Source organism: Manacus vitellinus, unplaced genomic scaffold, assembly GCF_001715985.3.
Source record: "Manacus vitellinus isolate BGI_N305 unplaced genomic scaffold, ASM171598v3 scaffold_4_pilon, whole genome shotgun sequence".
NCBI lineage: Eukaryota > Metazoa > Chordata > Aves > Passeriformes > Pipridae > Manacus > Manacus vitellinus.
In genome coordinates, this window is record NW_021940604.1 from 19,916,678 (window position 1) to 19,931,891 (window position 15,214).

The following is a 15,214-nucleotide window of genomic DNA, read 5'->3' on the forward strand; positions in this document are numbered from 1 at the left end:
AAAGCAGACTCAGCTTGGTAAAATTTGTTTAATTTATTACCAGAGTAGAATAACAAGAAATAAAAGATAAATCTTAAACAGCCACCTTTCCCCTACACACACCTGCTCAACCTCCCTCCACTCCCCTTCTTCCCAGGCTTAACTTCACACCCTAATTCTCTACCTCTTCTCCTCCATTGGAGCAGGGGAAATAGGGAATGAAGGTTGTGGTCAGTTCATCACGTACTGTCTCTGGCGCTCCTTCCTTCTCAGGAGTAGGACTCCTCACTCTCTTCCCCTGCTTCAGTGTGGTGTTCGTCCCATAGGAGATAGTCCTTCATGAACTTCTCCAGTGAGTCCTTCCCATGGCCTGCAGCTCTTCATGGGTTGCTTCAGTGTGGGTCCCATACGCAAGGTGCACTCCTTCAGGTACACACTGTTCCAGCGCGGGTCCCCCACAGCGGGATGCTACTCCTCCTCTCTCCACAGGGTCACAGATCTTGCCAAGAGCTTGCTCCGGCATGGGCTTCCCATGGGGTCACAGCCTCCTTTGAGCATCTACCTGCTCTGGCAGGGGGTCCTCCATGGACTACAGGTGGATCTGTGCTCCATCATGGACCTCCACAGGCTGCAGGAGCACAGCTGCCTCACCATGGGCTGCAGGGCAATCTCTGCTCTGGCACCTGGAACACCTCCTCCCCCTCCTTCTTCACTGACCTTGGTGTCTGCAGACCTATTGCTCTCACATATTCTCACTCTTCTCTCTGACTGCAGTTTCTATTGCTCAGGTTTTTTTTTTTTCTCTCTTCTTAAATCTGTTATCCCAGAGGTGCTACCACCATTGTTGATAGTTCGCCTGCCTTGGCCAACTGCAGATCTTGGAGCCGGCTGGCATTGGCCCTGTTGGACACAGAGGAAGCTTCTGGCAGCTTCTCATAGACAGCACCCCTGTATCCCCTGCCACTACCAAAACCCAATACAAGAAGAAATATAACCTTTTTCAGTAATGATCCAGTAATAATATTTCCCTTTTAAGTACAAGTTTGTGTTAATAGGCAAGGATGAAAAAAGTTTGAGGTGCTGCACCTCTTGTTCAGCTTTATTAGTAGGTATTTGGTAGAATTCTCATTGAAGTGAACTGAATGTATCACTAATACTTAACTGTGAACAGATTAAGATGTTCATGTTACAGTGGGAAAAAAAACCCTACAAAATGGACAAATGCTTCACTGATTATCTCTTCTCTCCTTGCACGTACAAAGGCAAGACAAACACTTCATTCTTTAACTGTCATATTATAGATTTCTTTCCAATTTTCCTACGAATTTAAATGTTTCTTTTATCATGTGCTTTATATGGAAGTGAAGGGTACATATTTTATGAGACACTGCATGGAGAAAAATTTTGTTCACTCTACTTTTTTGCTTCCTTTATTTTACACTCTATCTACTGTTTCCTAACACATTGTAATGCCACAACCTATTTTTGTTGATAATACTTCCATTTGAACTCAAATGTGAAAGATATGGTAATCATTTCCATTTTAAGGGTTTTGAGCATTTTTTTTTTGGTGGGGGAGAGGGGGGTGATGGTTCTTTTTTTAGTGTCCAAAGCAGTGTTTAATGCTCTTTGTTTTCTTGGATGAAGGGAGTCGGTAGTTCTAAAATTGAGGATACATATTTGAATAAATCTTTGGGTTTGTCGGAGAGCCATTGTTTGAAATTCTTTGAAATTATTTTTTTCATTTTGCTGTTTCAATACTTACTCTTCATCTGTGTTTGTAGAGACTCAGATATGTTCTTGGGGACAGCATCTTCAAAATAGAAATTTAGGGTTTTAAGGCTTACCTGTAACTGAAGAGTATATAAGATTTGAGTATTTAAAGCTGGGTTGAATGAAGCCAGGTAGTGAAGTACTGGGAAATTCCAGGACATGATTCTGAATAACCATTACTCACTTGTAGCATCTTTATAAACCTCATCCTGTTTTGAGGAATAAGTGCTGTTCATCTTTATTCGCATTACTATTTCGAGACTATTTTTGCTGTCCCTGGTCTGACTCTGAAACATGTTTATGCCCTTGTATTGCTATGGTTGTTAAGTGAATGATAGCCAGTATTTACAAGTCTCTTGGTATTTGAATCTAGGAAGCAATATTAGTCAGATTCTCAAAAGTCACCTGAATTTTGACATTACTACACTTTTAAAAACATTTTCAAAGTAAATGTTATTGTTTTTTAGTCCTAGAACATATTTGTCAGATAATTTATTTAGAACTATATTCTTCTATTCAACAATTTAAGAACAAAAGCCTCCACTGTCGCTCAAATCAATCAAAATATTGGGTTTAGGTTATACATTGTACATATGGAACATGGCATGTAAAGCAGATGGTATGTAAAATTATGCATAGCATGTCTGGAGAGCCATACAATATCTAAATACAGTGCAACAGAACAAGGAAAGAGTGTCATATGCAACTTAAAATATCAATCACTGGACTATGGTTAGTCTCAACTGTGCTTTGTTTTTGTGTGTGTATATGCGTGTGCGTGTGTGTGTTCAATTTTCTCTTACTGCAGTCAGGACATTTCCTTGATAATATGATCTTCCTTAGAAAAGCACGCAGACTGAAATGATATGCTACTAGCTAAATGAAATAAAGATGAATATACAAGAAAAACTAGTTTAGTTCAGATTGGGTTCAGAACACAAATGCACGTAAATTAAACAAAAAGTAATGAGAACAGAACTTTCAATCTTTTAAGGAAAATATTTTAAGGGAAATGGCCAGACACCATTTACTACCAAGACTGGCTTTTTCTCTGTTATTTGTGCTCTTGGTTTGCCCAACCCAGCAATAGCACTTAACAGTACTTCTGTCCTGTTGCATAAATACTGTGTTAGCTCCACAATCTCTCTCTCTCTCTTAAGTTTTACAAGTCTGTAAGCACAAAGTTTCTTCCTGAACAAACATACATTACTGTGCATTGTTAACACAATCAGATGAAATGGTAATTGCAGAAAGATTCACATCAGCAAAACCCTTTAATAAATATTAGTCCTTAAGCATCTGTTGACCTCAAAGGGACCTAATCACATTTTGTTGAACAAAGATGCTTTCGTGATCAATGACCATGAAAAGTAATAATTTTCCCAAGTTTATTCAAGTGTTTGAATTCATGGTTATAAAATGTTTTCCGCATTAGACAACTTCAAATTTAACTTCCAGGGGAAAAGATTTAAATATTTCTACTTTTTTTTTTAAAGTGTTTTGTATACTTTAGAAGTACTGCAAGCTATTAACTGTTTTTAAAAGAGTTGCACAGCTGTGCTCTTTCATATTTCTAATCCAAAAGAACAAATATAACATGTAAATGTTGAAGTTTATAGTGAAGGACTACTACAAAATGAACTTTATATATAATCCCAGGAACTAACACTGCACAAGGTAGACTTTAATAGCCAATCTTGTAAAATTCAGACATTTTTCAAGAAGTCAAACTGAAGGTATTCCCACATGTTTAAACTGTTGCATATCTCCAAACATGTTTAAAGTTTTTTAAGGTACCTGAGTTGATACAGCATGTTTCACACAAATAAATAAAAAAATAAATAAATAGATAATTCTTGTAGTTTTTGCACACCAACGCTCACAGTCCTTATGGATTGTATTTTTTGCAACAGTGTTGCTTAAAATACAGCTCTGGGGGATTAAAGTAACACATTTGTCCCAATACATTACAGAACAGTGTTTATCAATTCATTTTTTTTGGACATTAAAGAACTTTTATCCATTTAAATCACTGTAATACAATCTTACATTATAATGGCTTGAACAATCTTGACTGCATACAGTTGCTGGAGTCTCCAAAGAACTGTCATAAGTAAAATTATTAGGCTGTATTATATCAAACACATATTCAGAGTCTATCAAGGGATGACAGGATTTTACATAACAGTACAAATTATTAAAAAATATCTGTGAATAAAAAAATTATTTGTAAAAGGACTTAATAAACCAATTTATAATACACATATATGCACCCTTTTTCTTTGGAATTATGCAAATTAAATATTAATATTCATGATTAATCCTATGTAGAATTAAGTGGAAAGTGAAACAACAGATAAGGGATTTGTCCTCTACAACAGGTACTTAAGCTTGCTCAGCAGCATGTAAACTTTCTGCACTAGCTGATGGACTTTCAACCTACATCAAAACCTTCCTCTGCAACCTGACATTGCTGCTATGATGACAGCATTAGAAAACTGGCATCTCATGGGAGACAAGTCAGTTTACATCAGTGGAAATGGATTTACACTGCATCCTGAATTCTGTGCAGACAGGTTTGTTTCTATTTTTCCTCTTACTATTATAGAAGGAATGACTTTTGCCAGGTATACAGGCACAGCTGAGTTTGGTAAAACCCAGAATAAACCTAGCAACAAAGTTGGAAATGGTAGAGATATATGAAAAATATGATGTGTTTTTTTGGTTTTTTTTCAAGGAGCAAAAAAATGCACTCTTATGAAAGATCCTTAAGACAAAAGCAAAACATGCAACTGAGGTTAAAAATAAAATTATGAAATTTGAGTTACCTAACATGTTCTGACCACAGGAGAAGTAACTAAAGCTGACATACCGATATAACAGGAGGCTCAAAAGAAGACTAAAGCCAGAAAATAACCATTTCCTCTGTTGGAAATCCAGATGGCCCTAACAGATTTTGTGTGCGTTTGTATACACATTTATCTGTGTGTATACATGTGCATACATATATATTTTTTTCTTTTAATATCGAAAATCTGTGTAATGCTCTACTTTGTTACTGCCTGATTTCCTCATCCCAGCAGGGATTTGGTGGTTGTTCTTCCTGTATGACCATCAAGTTACAGAGGAAGATATGACAGCACAATAAATAGCTGAGAGTGGTTAAACTGTTTCCTGAAGGTAAAACAGCAGGGTCTAATGGTTCTCCTGCAGAATGTTTTAAACCCAAGGTTATAAATAATAGCCAGTGCTGTCAAAGTAAAAAAAAAAATAGTAGCCAAATCCTGAAAAGGAAGAAGACAAAATGTACCTGCATGTAAGTGTCTGAAGCCAGTGCTACATTATGTCCTGAAAAACATGAATCTGAAAGATATTTTGCCAGCTATAGGCTAGTGTCATCTGCAATCACAGTTAAGATCTTGCTGTTAAGACTTGAAAAAGCAACTATAGTCTTACTTTGGAGAAACAGGAAAGATTATCAGTGAATGTAATGTGAAGCTTTTAGGGAAATGGAAAATGACAGTAGAGCAGTGGAGTATTTATTGGAGCATTTTTTAAATACATTAAATAGATATATCATTTTTTCCTAACAACTTTTGATGCTGAAAAGACAGTTGACTGAAGTGAGTGGAGCTAACTTTGGCATGATATCAGAAGTAAGATTTGGGGGAAAATATGTTGGACAATTTGGTGCTGTATGTCCTCACCTTTGTAAATGCTGTATAAGTATAAATAATGTCAGAGGTGGCAGCAAATCCTTTCTCTTTATAATTTCACATTCCTACCTCTTGTAAAAGGATTAATCTCAAATGTAAAGTAAACCAGATTTGCAGTGGGAAAAAAGTCTGTCAGTGGAGAATATCAGTATAGTCAAACAATATGTCTTTATTTGTCTTTTGGTGGAAAATTACATCCCCGAGTGGTGATGCAGAATCTGTATAAAATAATCTATTCTAATCTTTTTGGCAAATAATTCTGCAAAAGAAAATATGACTGATAAGCTTTTTACCAACCACAGAGTTTTCACTCAGAGGAAAAGAAGATTTGAGGAGAATTAGTGAAAAATTTGTCCTGGGATTAGAAGTTCTCAGTTTGCATATGAAAAAAACCTGGTTACAACTGACTGCTAGCTATTCTTTCAGTATACTGTATTCAATCATCTGACCTAAGAATGAAGTTCACTTCTTTCCGGTATAGCCAAAAACATGGGCTTCAAAAAGCTGAACTGTGCAACTGCAGATAATGGAAACTCAGACCTTCATTCTGATGTGCCCAAAAACATGTCATTTCAGTTCCTTCAGGACTGTTGCCTGGCTACTAGTGAGGTAGATCTAGGTAAATATAAATCAAACAACTCTTTCTTCCCTTATATATTGGACCTACAGTATGGTAACTGCCTTTGTGTCCCTCCTGGTGGCTAGCGAAGGGACTGTTTATGGTACAGATACCTCAGAGTTTTTGTATACCTCCACCTTACACAACTTAATAGCAAGAAACAACAAAGTATGAATTTCCTGGCAGAAGCTTTACTTATGAGAATTATCCTTGAACAGAAATTATTTTCTTTAACAAAAATGGATTGAAAAGATTGATCTGGCATTCCGATTTGTCATTTTTCTTCTTCTCTAACAAAGTGAACTAGAAATCTTTTGTTTGTTTGTTTCAGAAACAAATAGCATATATATTTTTTACTGATGTGTGTATTTTATTTTTTTATGCTATTTTTTGTTTTTGTGGAAGCAAGAAAGAATTTCAATGAGGAAAAGAGGAGAAATAAGAAAAGATGATAAAAATTTTAATTTGGGATAAATCAAGAATCTTGTGTCAATATTCTGGGGACTTCTTTCGGTTTCTTATTTTTTATTTTTACAAAAAAATCATCTTATAAATTAAGAAAAAATGGAAATATACCTTTTAATTAATATATGATCACAGTGCAAAAAAATATGAAAATATGTCTTTTCTTCAGACAGCTCTGTTTTCAATAAACTTATATGTCTGAAAAATCTAAATTTCAGAGAAATTTCAACCAGCTACAAGTTTTTTCCTGAGATCTGACTGAAATATCTTCAAAGAAAAGATTTTTAGAGTAAAAAGTTTTGATCCATTCTGAAGTGACCTAAGAAAAATGGATTTTTTTTTAATTTAATACAGAATATTTTCAAGGTGATGAATAATAAAGAGACATTAATCAGGTATATTTACTTTTTGTAAAAGAGAAAATGGTTTGAAAATTTAGAAACTATTTTTTTCTTCCTAAAACTTTGAAGATTTTAAACTTCCTTTTGCAACTTCCAAAAAAGAATTTCAAAAGCTCCAGATGTTTTTCCCGATGGGGAGAATACTTCTTGACCCATTTCAGAGCAGACACAACACTGGGTAGATCACGGTTTTAGTCTAATGGATAAAGTGGAAGTATTGGAAGTATTCCAGGTGCTTTCTTCCAAAGGTACTTGCTTCATGGCAGGTTGATTATTTTATTCCTAAATACATTGAGGAAGACATTAGGTGAGAAGAGAAAGAAAGAGGAAAGGAATTGTCTCTTTGCTATAGCAAAAGAAAGTAGTGACTGAGAAATCGGGTGTGTCTTTTTAACAACATTAAGGGGGAAATGCCTTCTGACTGAACAATATATAGGCTCAGGAGGTAGAACTAAAATATAGGTAAAGACTTCGTGTGCAGCTCGAAAACAATCTAATTTTCTTAGTCCAGTTTTTCAGCATCTTAAGTTGAATATGTGTTGTTTATATGACTTGACATGGATCAGTAAGTAGTGCTTATGGACGAGACAGCTTGCCTCTAGACTCGGCTGTGTGATCAGCACCAGTGCACTGGGTCAATATGTAAAGCACAGCATGGAGAAACAGTGTAAATCCCCAGCATGGTGGTAGACAGAAGGTGGCCACTCACGTCTGTTTATCCCCCAGGGACACAAGAGAACAGATTTGTCAGGGTTTGTCTCTTTTATTCCAGTAATAATGAGAGATTAATTGGGAATGTTGACTGCTGGGAGAGTATTTGGGAATGTTTGTTGCTTACATGTTTGAGAGTTTTTTTCTATTACGGCTCCATTTCTGCTCCTTGCCTATAATTTTCATAAGTAAATTGAACAATACAAGGCCTCCCTCTAGCCTGAAGGTCAGATAAGCGTGGCCGCTTCCATATGGTTAAGTTCCCTTAGCCTCCCAAGCACAGGCTGCATCCAGTCTGTCCCTTGGGAGCAATCCCCAGGCTGGGCTAGTGCCCTAGCTGTGCCCAGGAAACCCTTGGGAGACAGCTAGTCAAGTAGCCAAGATCATGAAAGTGTCAGAAACTGCCCTGAGATTTTATGCTTTAGAAGAAAAAATAGTTCCAGGGCATGAATCCATGCCCTACCACTATTTAATTCATTTCTATGGATGTAGTCCTAGTACTATTTTGGTCAGTGTGGTTCCAAACACATGGACATTGTTTATTTACTTTTCTTGTTAGGAATGAACTTAACTCATTTAAGTGGTGCTACTACAGCCCAGCATGAAATTTTTGCAAATAGTGAACAAGGGGCTTAATATTTGTTTGTAACAGTCATTAACTGTGGTATATGCAATAATATTCTGAAAGCAGTGGAAGATTTGAATGTGGTAAAATGTTTCAGGAAATGGTGTTCTGCATTATTTATAGTTACATTTCTCATAATGCTGGGTTTCATTTTATACAGAAATTGCTGTTATAGGAAAGCTATTATCCATTTACAGTGCATTTGTTATCAGAAATTTATAAAGTATTGAGAAATCTGTTTTTTCAGAGGTACAAAAAAGTGAGGGTACAAGCACTTCTTTTCAAAGTGTAGTGGATTGACCCAGGCCAGATACCAGGTACCCACTAAAACTGCTCTCTTACTCTCCCTCTGCAGCTGGACAGAGGAGAGAAAAAAAAGCAGCTAAGAATTCATGAGTAGAGATAAGAGCTGGGAGAGGTCAGTTACTGATTACCTTCATGGGCAAAACAAGACTCAAAGTGGGGATAGTACTTACATTTATTATTAACAGGATAAGAGCCAAAGAGTGAGAAATAGAATAGTCTTAAAAAACACCTTCCCCCCACCCCTCCTTCCTTCCATGTTCTCCCTCCTCCCCCTCAGCGGTACAGGGAGACAGGGAATGGGGGTTATGGTCAGTTGTTGTTTCTGCCACTGCTCAGAGAGAGAAGTCCTTCCCCTGCTCCCATGGGGTTCCTCCCATGGGAGACAGTCCTTGATGGACCTCTCCAGTGTGAGTCCGTCCCTTGGGCAGCAGTTCTTCCCAAACTGCTGTCCCGTGGGTCACTCCTCCATGGGGTGTAGCCCTTCACGAATGAGCTGTACTGACGTGGGTCCTCCACAGGCTCTGCAAGTCCTACCTGGGAAAAACCTGCTCCAGCATGGGCTTCCCTCTCCACAGGCCACAGGTCTCTGGCAGGACCCTGCTCCATCCTGGGCCTCCCACGGGGTCACAACTTCTTTCATTCATCTACCTGCTCCAGCATGGGCTCCTCCATGGGCTGCAGGTGGGTCTCTGCACCCCAATGGTCCTCCATGGGCTGCAGGGGCACAGATGCTCCACCATGGTCTGCACCACGGGCTGCAGGGGCCTCAGCTCCAGTGCCTGGAGCACCTCCTCCTTCTGCACTGATCTTGGTACCTAGGTTGTTATTCCCATGTTCTCGCTCCGCTCTTCTTTGGTTGGAATTTCTTCTGCGCAACAATCTTTTGTTCTTAAATATGTTGTCACAGAGGCATTACTATTGCTCCTAATTGGCTTGGCCTTGGCCAGCGGGAGGAAGTCCATCCTGGAGCCAGCTGGCATTGGCTCCCTGGGACAGGGGAAGCTTCTAGCAGCTTCTAACAGAAGCCACCCCTGTAGCCCCCCCAGTACCAAAACCCAGCCACAGAAACCCACTACATTACTAATTTTTGCCGAGAATGCAAATGAAGACAAAAATATTTATTTGCTAGAATATTGAGTATTCTGTGTGTCAGGAAAAAAACCCAACTTTTAGAGTGTGGTCTCAGAAATCAAACTCCTTTCTGCTTTAAAATACAGACTTTTTAGCTAACTGAAAATTATGTTTACACAAGATAGTTGGATACAGTTCTAATAAGTAATTGTATGATTGTGGACTAATTGCATAAGAAAAACAGTATTTAATTTAGTTGTGGGGGGAAAATACATTTAATTTATAGCGATTCTTATCTTAAGATATGAATTTTTTTATTTCTCGGTATTTAGCATCACTGCATCTTTTGCAACATCTGCTCATCTTAGTATGATGTAGTTAGTAGAAAAGTCATCTTTTCTACTCTTTCTTCGTCTTTTATTGGTGAGCTTTTTCAAGGTTTTATATTCTCACTGTTGCAGGATAGCACAATTTCAAAAATAGCGACTATTAATCTGGTTGTGGGTAAATTGAAATGTTGCCTAGAAGAGATTCTACGTCTCATCATAATCCTTCAATACCAGTTTTGTGGTTCATGGGTTGCATATGTAAATTGTAGTGCTCTTGGGGGAAAGATAACTACCAGAGAGCTAATAATTTCTCACCAATGGTAAAATAATTGCCTCCAAATGCTGTGATCCCAACTGTGTGGTAAGACTGAATCTAAGGGGGAAAGTCATGAGGTGCCAGTGCCTTCTCTTAACATTGCTTTCAATCTGGGCTCCAGCAAGCTGCATTTATTTATTACTTTTGGAGGCTTCAAATTGGGAGGAATATCAAATCTAAATTTTTTAGCCATTTCTTTCTCTAAGTGATGCCTTTAGAATATCTCTCAAGAGAGTTTCAAGGAGTCTGATTTAACTATAGCATAAGCACATATATAATGAACTTGATGAACCCAACCTGAAAAAAAAAGGATCTGAATCTGATAAATTTGCAATAGTCAAATATCAGTTTTATTATTCAGTAGGAGCTATTTGGCTTGATCAACAAAGTGAAGATTTTTTTTAGAAAATTGAAACTTAATGAAGCATACCAGGATTTTTAGCTTAACTTTGGTTTGGAAGTTGAGGTGATATATGCCACTTACTTTGCTTTAGTGAAATCACTGAGTTCCCTAAAATTCTTTGCGCTTGGAAAATTACGTCCAGCATGTTAACTCCACAAATATATTTAGAAACAATAGGGTAGTAACGGATATTGAAAAATCCCTGGTAAAAATTTGAGAAACATACTGTATGATTATTCGTGATATATATCTGCATATTGATTTTTACTTTATTCTTAAATATATATTGTACAAACTGTTACCTAAATATAAATGCATTTTTTCAGTTGGTATAGCATGTAATGATTAAGGAGACCTGAGTGTGTTCTAAAAAGTTTAACTTATTTATCAGCGATACTTAAAAAGGAATAGTTAAGTAAGTAGATCTAAAGCTGGCCTGGAGCTTCTTTGGTGTGTGTCTGAAGCATGTCTGCTATCTACAACTGTAATTCATGATCTAAAGAGCATCCTGCTCCTTGTATCCTGCTGTAACGCCTCTAGTGCCTCTGCCTTTATCTTCAGTTTTGTCCGCAGGGATGGTAGCTCTCAGTTGGTGAATACCAGTCATGCAGTCCAGAAAACAGTGAATTCATATCACACAGTAGCTAATGGATAGCAAACTAGTAGCCAGTCTCAAATCTGGGTCAGACAAAGAATGTGCCACAAGTCAGATTTCTTGAGATGCCTTTCTTTTGAAGATGAGGCTTTTTCACCCAGCCTGTTTCTTGGGAGAAGCTCCACAATTATGATCCAGCTCTGCAAATCACTTTGCAGGCTGCCTCAGTATCAAAACATCATAATTTGTGGCAATAAATTGCCTACTAAATATTTCAGTCTATTTTATAAAGGTACTTTGAACAGATGTTAGGCTGAGACATTCAGGGAGAAAGATCATGACACATTTGGTGACAATGTGGTATTGGTGCCAATAGCTTCCTATAAACTGTGAAAAAACAGATGTTACTCTGGACAAAATTGTACCTTCCTCTTGACTATTTTCAGCAGGGGGCAGGCCTGACTCTGACCCCACTCCCCAGGCTAACCTTGAAGCTGCTCTTACTGTGATGGAGACCTCTCTATTAGCCTGGTCCTGCAACTGTTTGACACATGCTTCAAAATTGTCCTAGCCTGACTGTTTCAGCTGCCACCTCCAATGTGATACTGTCTGCTTAAAACTCAAAGTATAACTCTGTCATACATATATTTAGTGCAGTATGGTTCTTAAAAAGCATTTTAATCTGCTGGCATTTTAGTTTGTAGGCCTCTGGGGTCAGGTTGAAAAATTACACTAATGCTGAACTTACTCTGATATTCTGGGCAGCCTTCTGAATTTTAAATAACTATCCTCAGAAGGCTACCCTTTTCAAAAATTATCTTAAAGACTGCATACAGAATATTAAGCTCAGTTCAGTTAACAGCACACTGATATGCAGGCTGAAATTTATAAAAATGAAGGGTAAGAATCTCTGAATTTATAGACACCAGCAGTTATTTTAGTTTTCATTATCTGAGTATCTGGTCCTACAGTGCTAACTCTATGAGTTCTGTGTTACTGTAATTCTTAATATTTGCATATGAATTAACTGTTCTGCATTGTTGGTTTTGTAGTTGACTGCCTATTCAAACATGTAGGACTATTTTGAAACCTATAAAGGAAATGATCCTTTTATAATCTGGAAGTAGGCAAGGTGAAAGACACAGGTCGGTTTTTCCAACCAATAACATTCCTTAATACATTGTCTTACATGCATATAAAGAAAAAATAAGATTACTGCCTCTTTGTCTTTAGAAAGATTTATGTAAGTATTTCTTATTTAGCTTATTACTGTTACTTCTCCCAGTGATCGACTTGTATCGTTACTGATTCTCATCACGTAGTGATCTTCATGCCCCCCAGCCTGTGTTTCACAGCTTCTTCTTCTGCTGTGGCCTCTCCTACCTCAAAATTGAATCTGATGATACTTGCTTGTCCAGCTCAACTCATTGGGCTTCTCCTCTGGTCCTCTACCACCTACCTCCTCCGATCTGACCATACCCTCAGACTCTTTCCAAACCGCAGATGCAGTGGGCATCCAGCCATGGAATGGGACCAGATTTCGGGCACAAAATAAACCCCACTGCTTTCAGGCAGAGACTGAAACCCGTTAACCATCTGTTCTGCCTGATCATTAGGGACAAAGGCTACCCAGAGGTAGTTTTTAACAAGGCCTCGAGCAAGTGTACCTTTCCAATTTATCTGAACCACTTCTTACTTTCAGTTTTAGGGGCATGATAAGCATTCTATGTTCTCTGTATTGAAATCAGATTTTGAAAAGCTGAAAACAGTTCCTAATTCACAGCACATCTTATCAGCTTGACTGGAGCTGTTCTCCTTTGGGAGGAGGTCTTTCTGAGCCAGAGGGAAAGGAAATATGAGCTCAATATATTCCTTGTTCTACCAGCTGCCATCAAATATATTCATCTTCCCTTTGAGGAGCTATGAGTCCAGATCCACTCAGACTGTGCACCCTGATGAGACAGAGTGTCATCTTCCATGATAGGTGATGAGGCTGTGGTTCCAATCTTTTTTTTTTTTTTGTCACATCTAATGAAGAATGCCAAAACAGATGTGTTTCACTATTGTACTTCCAGGAGCAGAATGTAGTAAAAAGCCTAGGGTGGCAGCTACAACGAAATCTTGCAGCATGCCCTGTATCTGGACTGTGAGAAAAAGAGATTCTTTGGCTGCCTGGACAAGTCACAGTCTTTTCTGAATGCCCCAGCAGGCTCTAGGAAGAAGGTTTAGCAACTTCTCATCTACCTTGTGTTAGAAAAGGCTTATTAGCTCTGCCATGTGTCCAGTCCTTTGCTAGTTAGCAAAGAGTTTCTAGAATGCTTCTTTGGTGCCTTTTAAGATCGTGTATCTTATTTTTAGATTAACAGCAAACTGCCTGAAAGTGATATCTGTAAGCTATTCTCTCTGGGGCTGAATGGCTGCTTTTGTGTTAGATATGTGATGCATAACACACCAGTTCTGCTCTTTGAGTAGAAGGAGGGCAGAGTTTGCTTCAGAGTGTTTATTTTATCCTTGCCCTAGTCTAAAAATCATTGCCTCCATATGAACTGGGTGATTTTCTGGTTGTTAGTTGAGGTAGACAATGGTTCTGATTCTCTGCAGGAGCCTTTTGGTACAAGTATGTTCCAAATAATACAAAGAAGAAAGTAATGATAATGCTTTATATTATTTACAAAACAAACCAGAAGAAAATAATCTACAAATAAACTATTATTTAGTAAATAAATTGTTAATGTCTATAAGCTTACAGTTGTATAGAAGATGTAAAGATATATCACAAAATCCCTATGTCTTTTGATGCTCAGATTCCTCTTTCAAAAGTTTTGGTTGGGGTCCTTATGAGGATAGTCCTGTTGTCAAATCATTCTGCTTGATTAGTAGCCCATTTCCTCATTTGGGGATGTCTTTGCTGAAAAAGAAAAAAAAAATCAAATTGTAATTTCATTGCCTTTTGCTTCCTCTTGGTAAATGCACATAGAGTTATTCCTCTTTTTGTGAACTGCATTGTGATTGTTATCCAACAGATTCAGGTCTTGAGTAATAGAATACTGTATTACTTGCTTTCATAATGCTAGTGATCCATCTCAAGTTTTCATTTATATGAAGAATGACCTGTGCTTTCTTATGCTTTCCTCTCTCCCAGAATTCAACTCCGAATTTCAAAGTATCTATGCAAAAATAATCTACTTGAGCATGTATCATTCTTAGCAGCATCACACTTTCACCTTTTCAAAATTAGATGGCGAATTAATAAATTGGTATTTGTTCCAATCATAGTGGAAAACTGTGACTACTTAACAGCCTCATGCCCTCCCTGTAATTGAAATTTGCAAATATTAATGATATTATACCACTGTTCTGTCAACAAATATTATCAACTGAGTTCATTTGTGTGGAGTTCTTGGGATTGCCGCAGAATGATTTTGTATTGTCACTCTAAAGATTTCATAATAAACCTAACAGATTATGACTACCTTTTTTAATTAACTCAAGTCCTCTCAAACTTTATATCATATGTCATGAGTTTAAAGCATGCAACTCTCGCACATGCAAGCAGACAGGGAGAATGCACACTGATGTGACTGTTGCTTATGAAGAGTTACAACTATTTGGAGCCTTGCAGTTGCACCCCTAGCTGAATGAACTGAATGACAGATAATCTAGATCTATCCCAGGTGTAACTTGTTCCTGAATGAATATATATCTCTCCTGGGCAGAAAACATCCAACACTGTCTCTGTGAGACACTGGCCAAAGTTCCTACCTCATTCTTATGTGTCAGCTTTGCAATAAAAAGTGACCCTGTAATTAACAAACTCCTTAGTTGCTCATGCAAAGCTGCTGGAACAAGATAAATCCTTTTGCATAGGGCCTGGCATAGCCAAAGCAAAATGTTTGTATGTACAC

At 37.7% G+C, this 15,214-nt stretch overlaps 1 protein-coding gene across 1 annotated transcript in view; it reads left to right on the forward strand.

Annotated features, from left to right (window-relative positions):
- Positions 1–4,231: 4,231 nt before the first annotated feature.
- HS3ST5 (heparan sulfate-glucosamine 3-sulfotransferase 5) overlaps positions 4,232–15,214 on the forward strand; it is a 181,095-nt gene continuing 170,112 nt past the window's right edge. The window contains exon 1 of the mRNA XM_018078392.2: positions 4,232–4,328. The gene's annotated coding sequence lies outside the window, so the exon portion shown is untranslated. The remainder of the gene's footprint in view (positions 4,329–15,214) is intronic.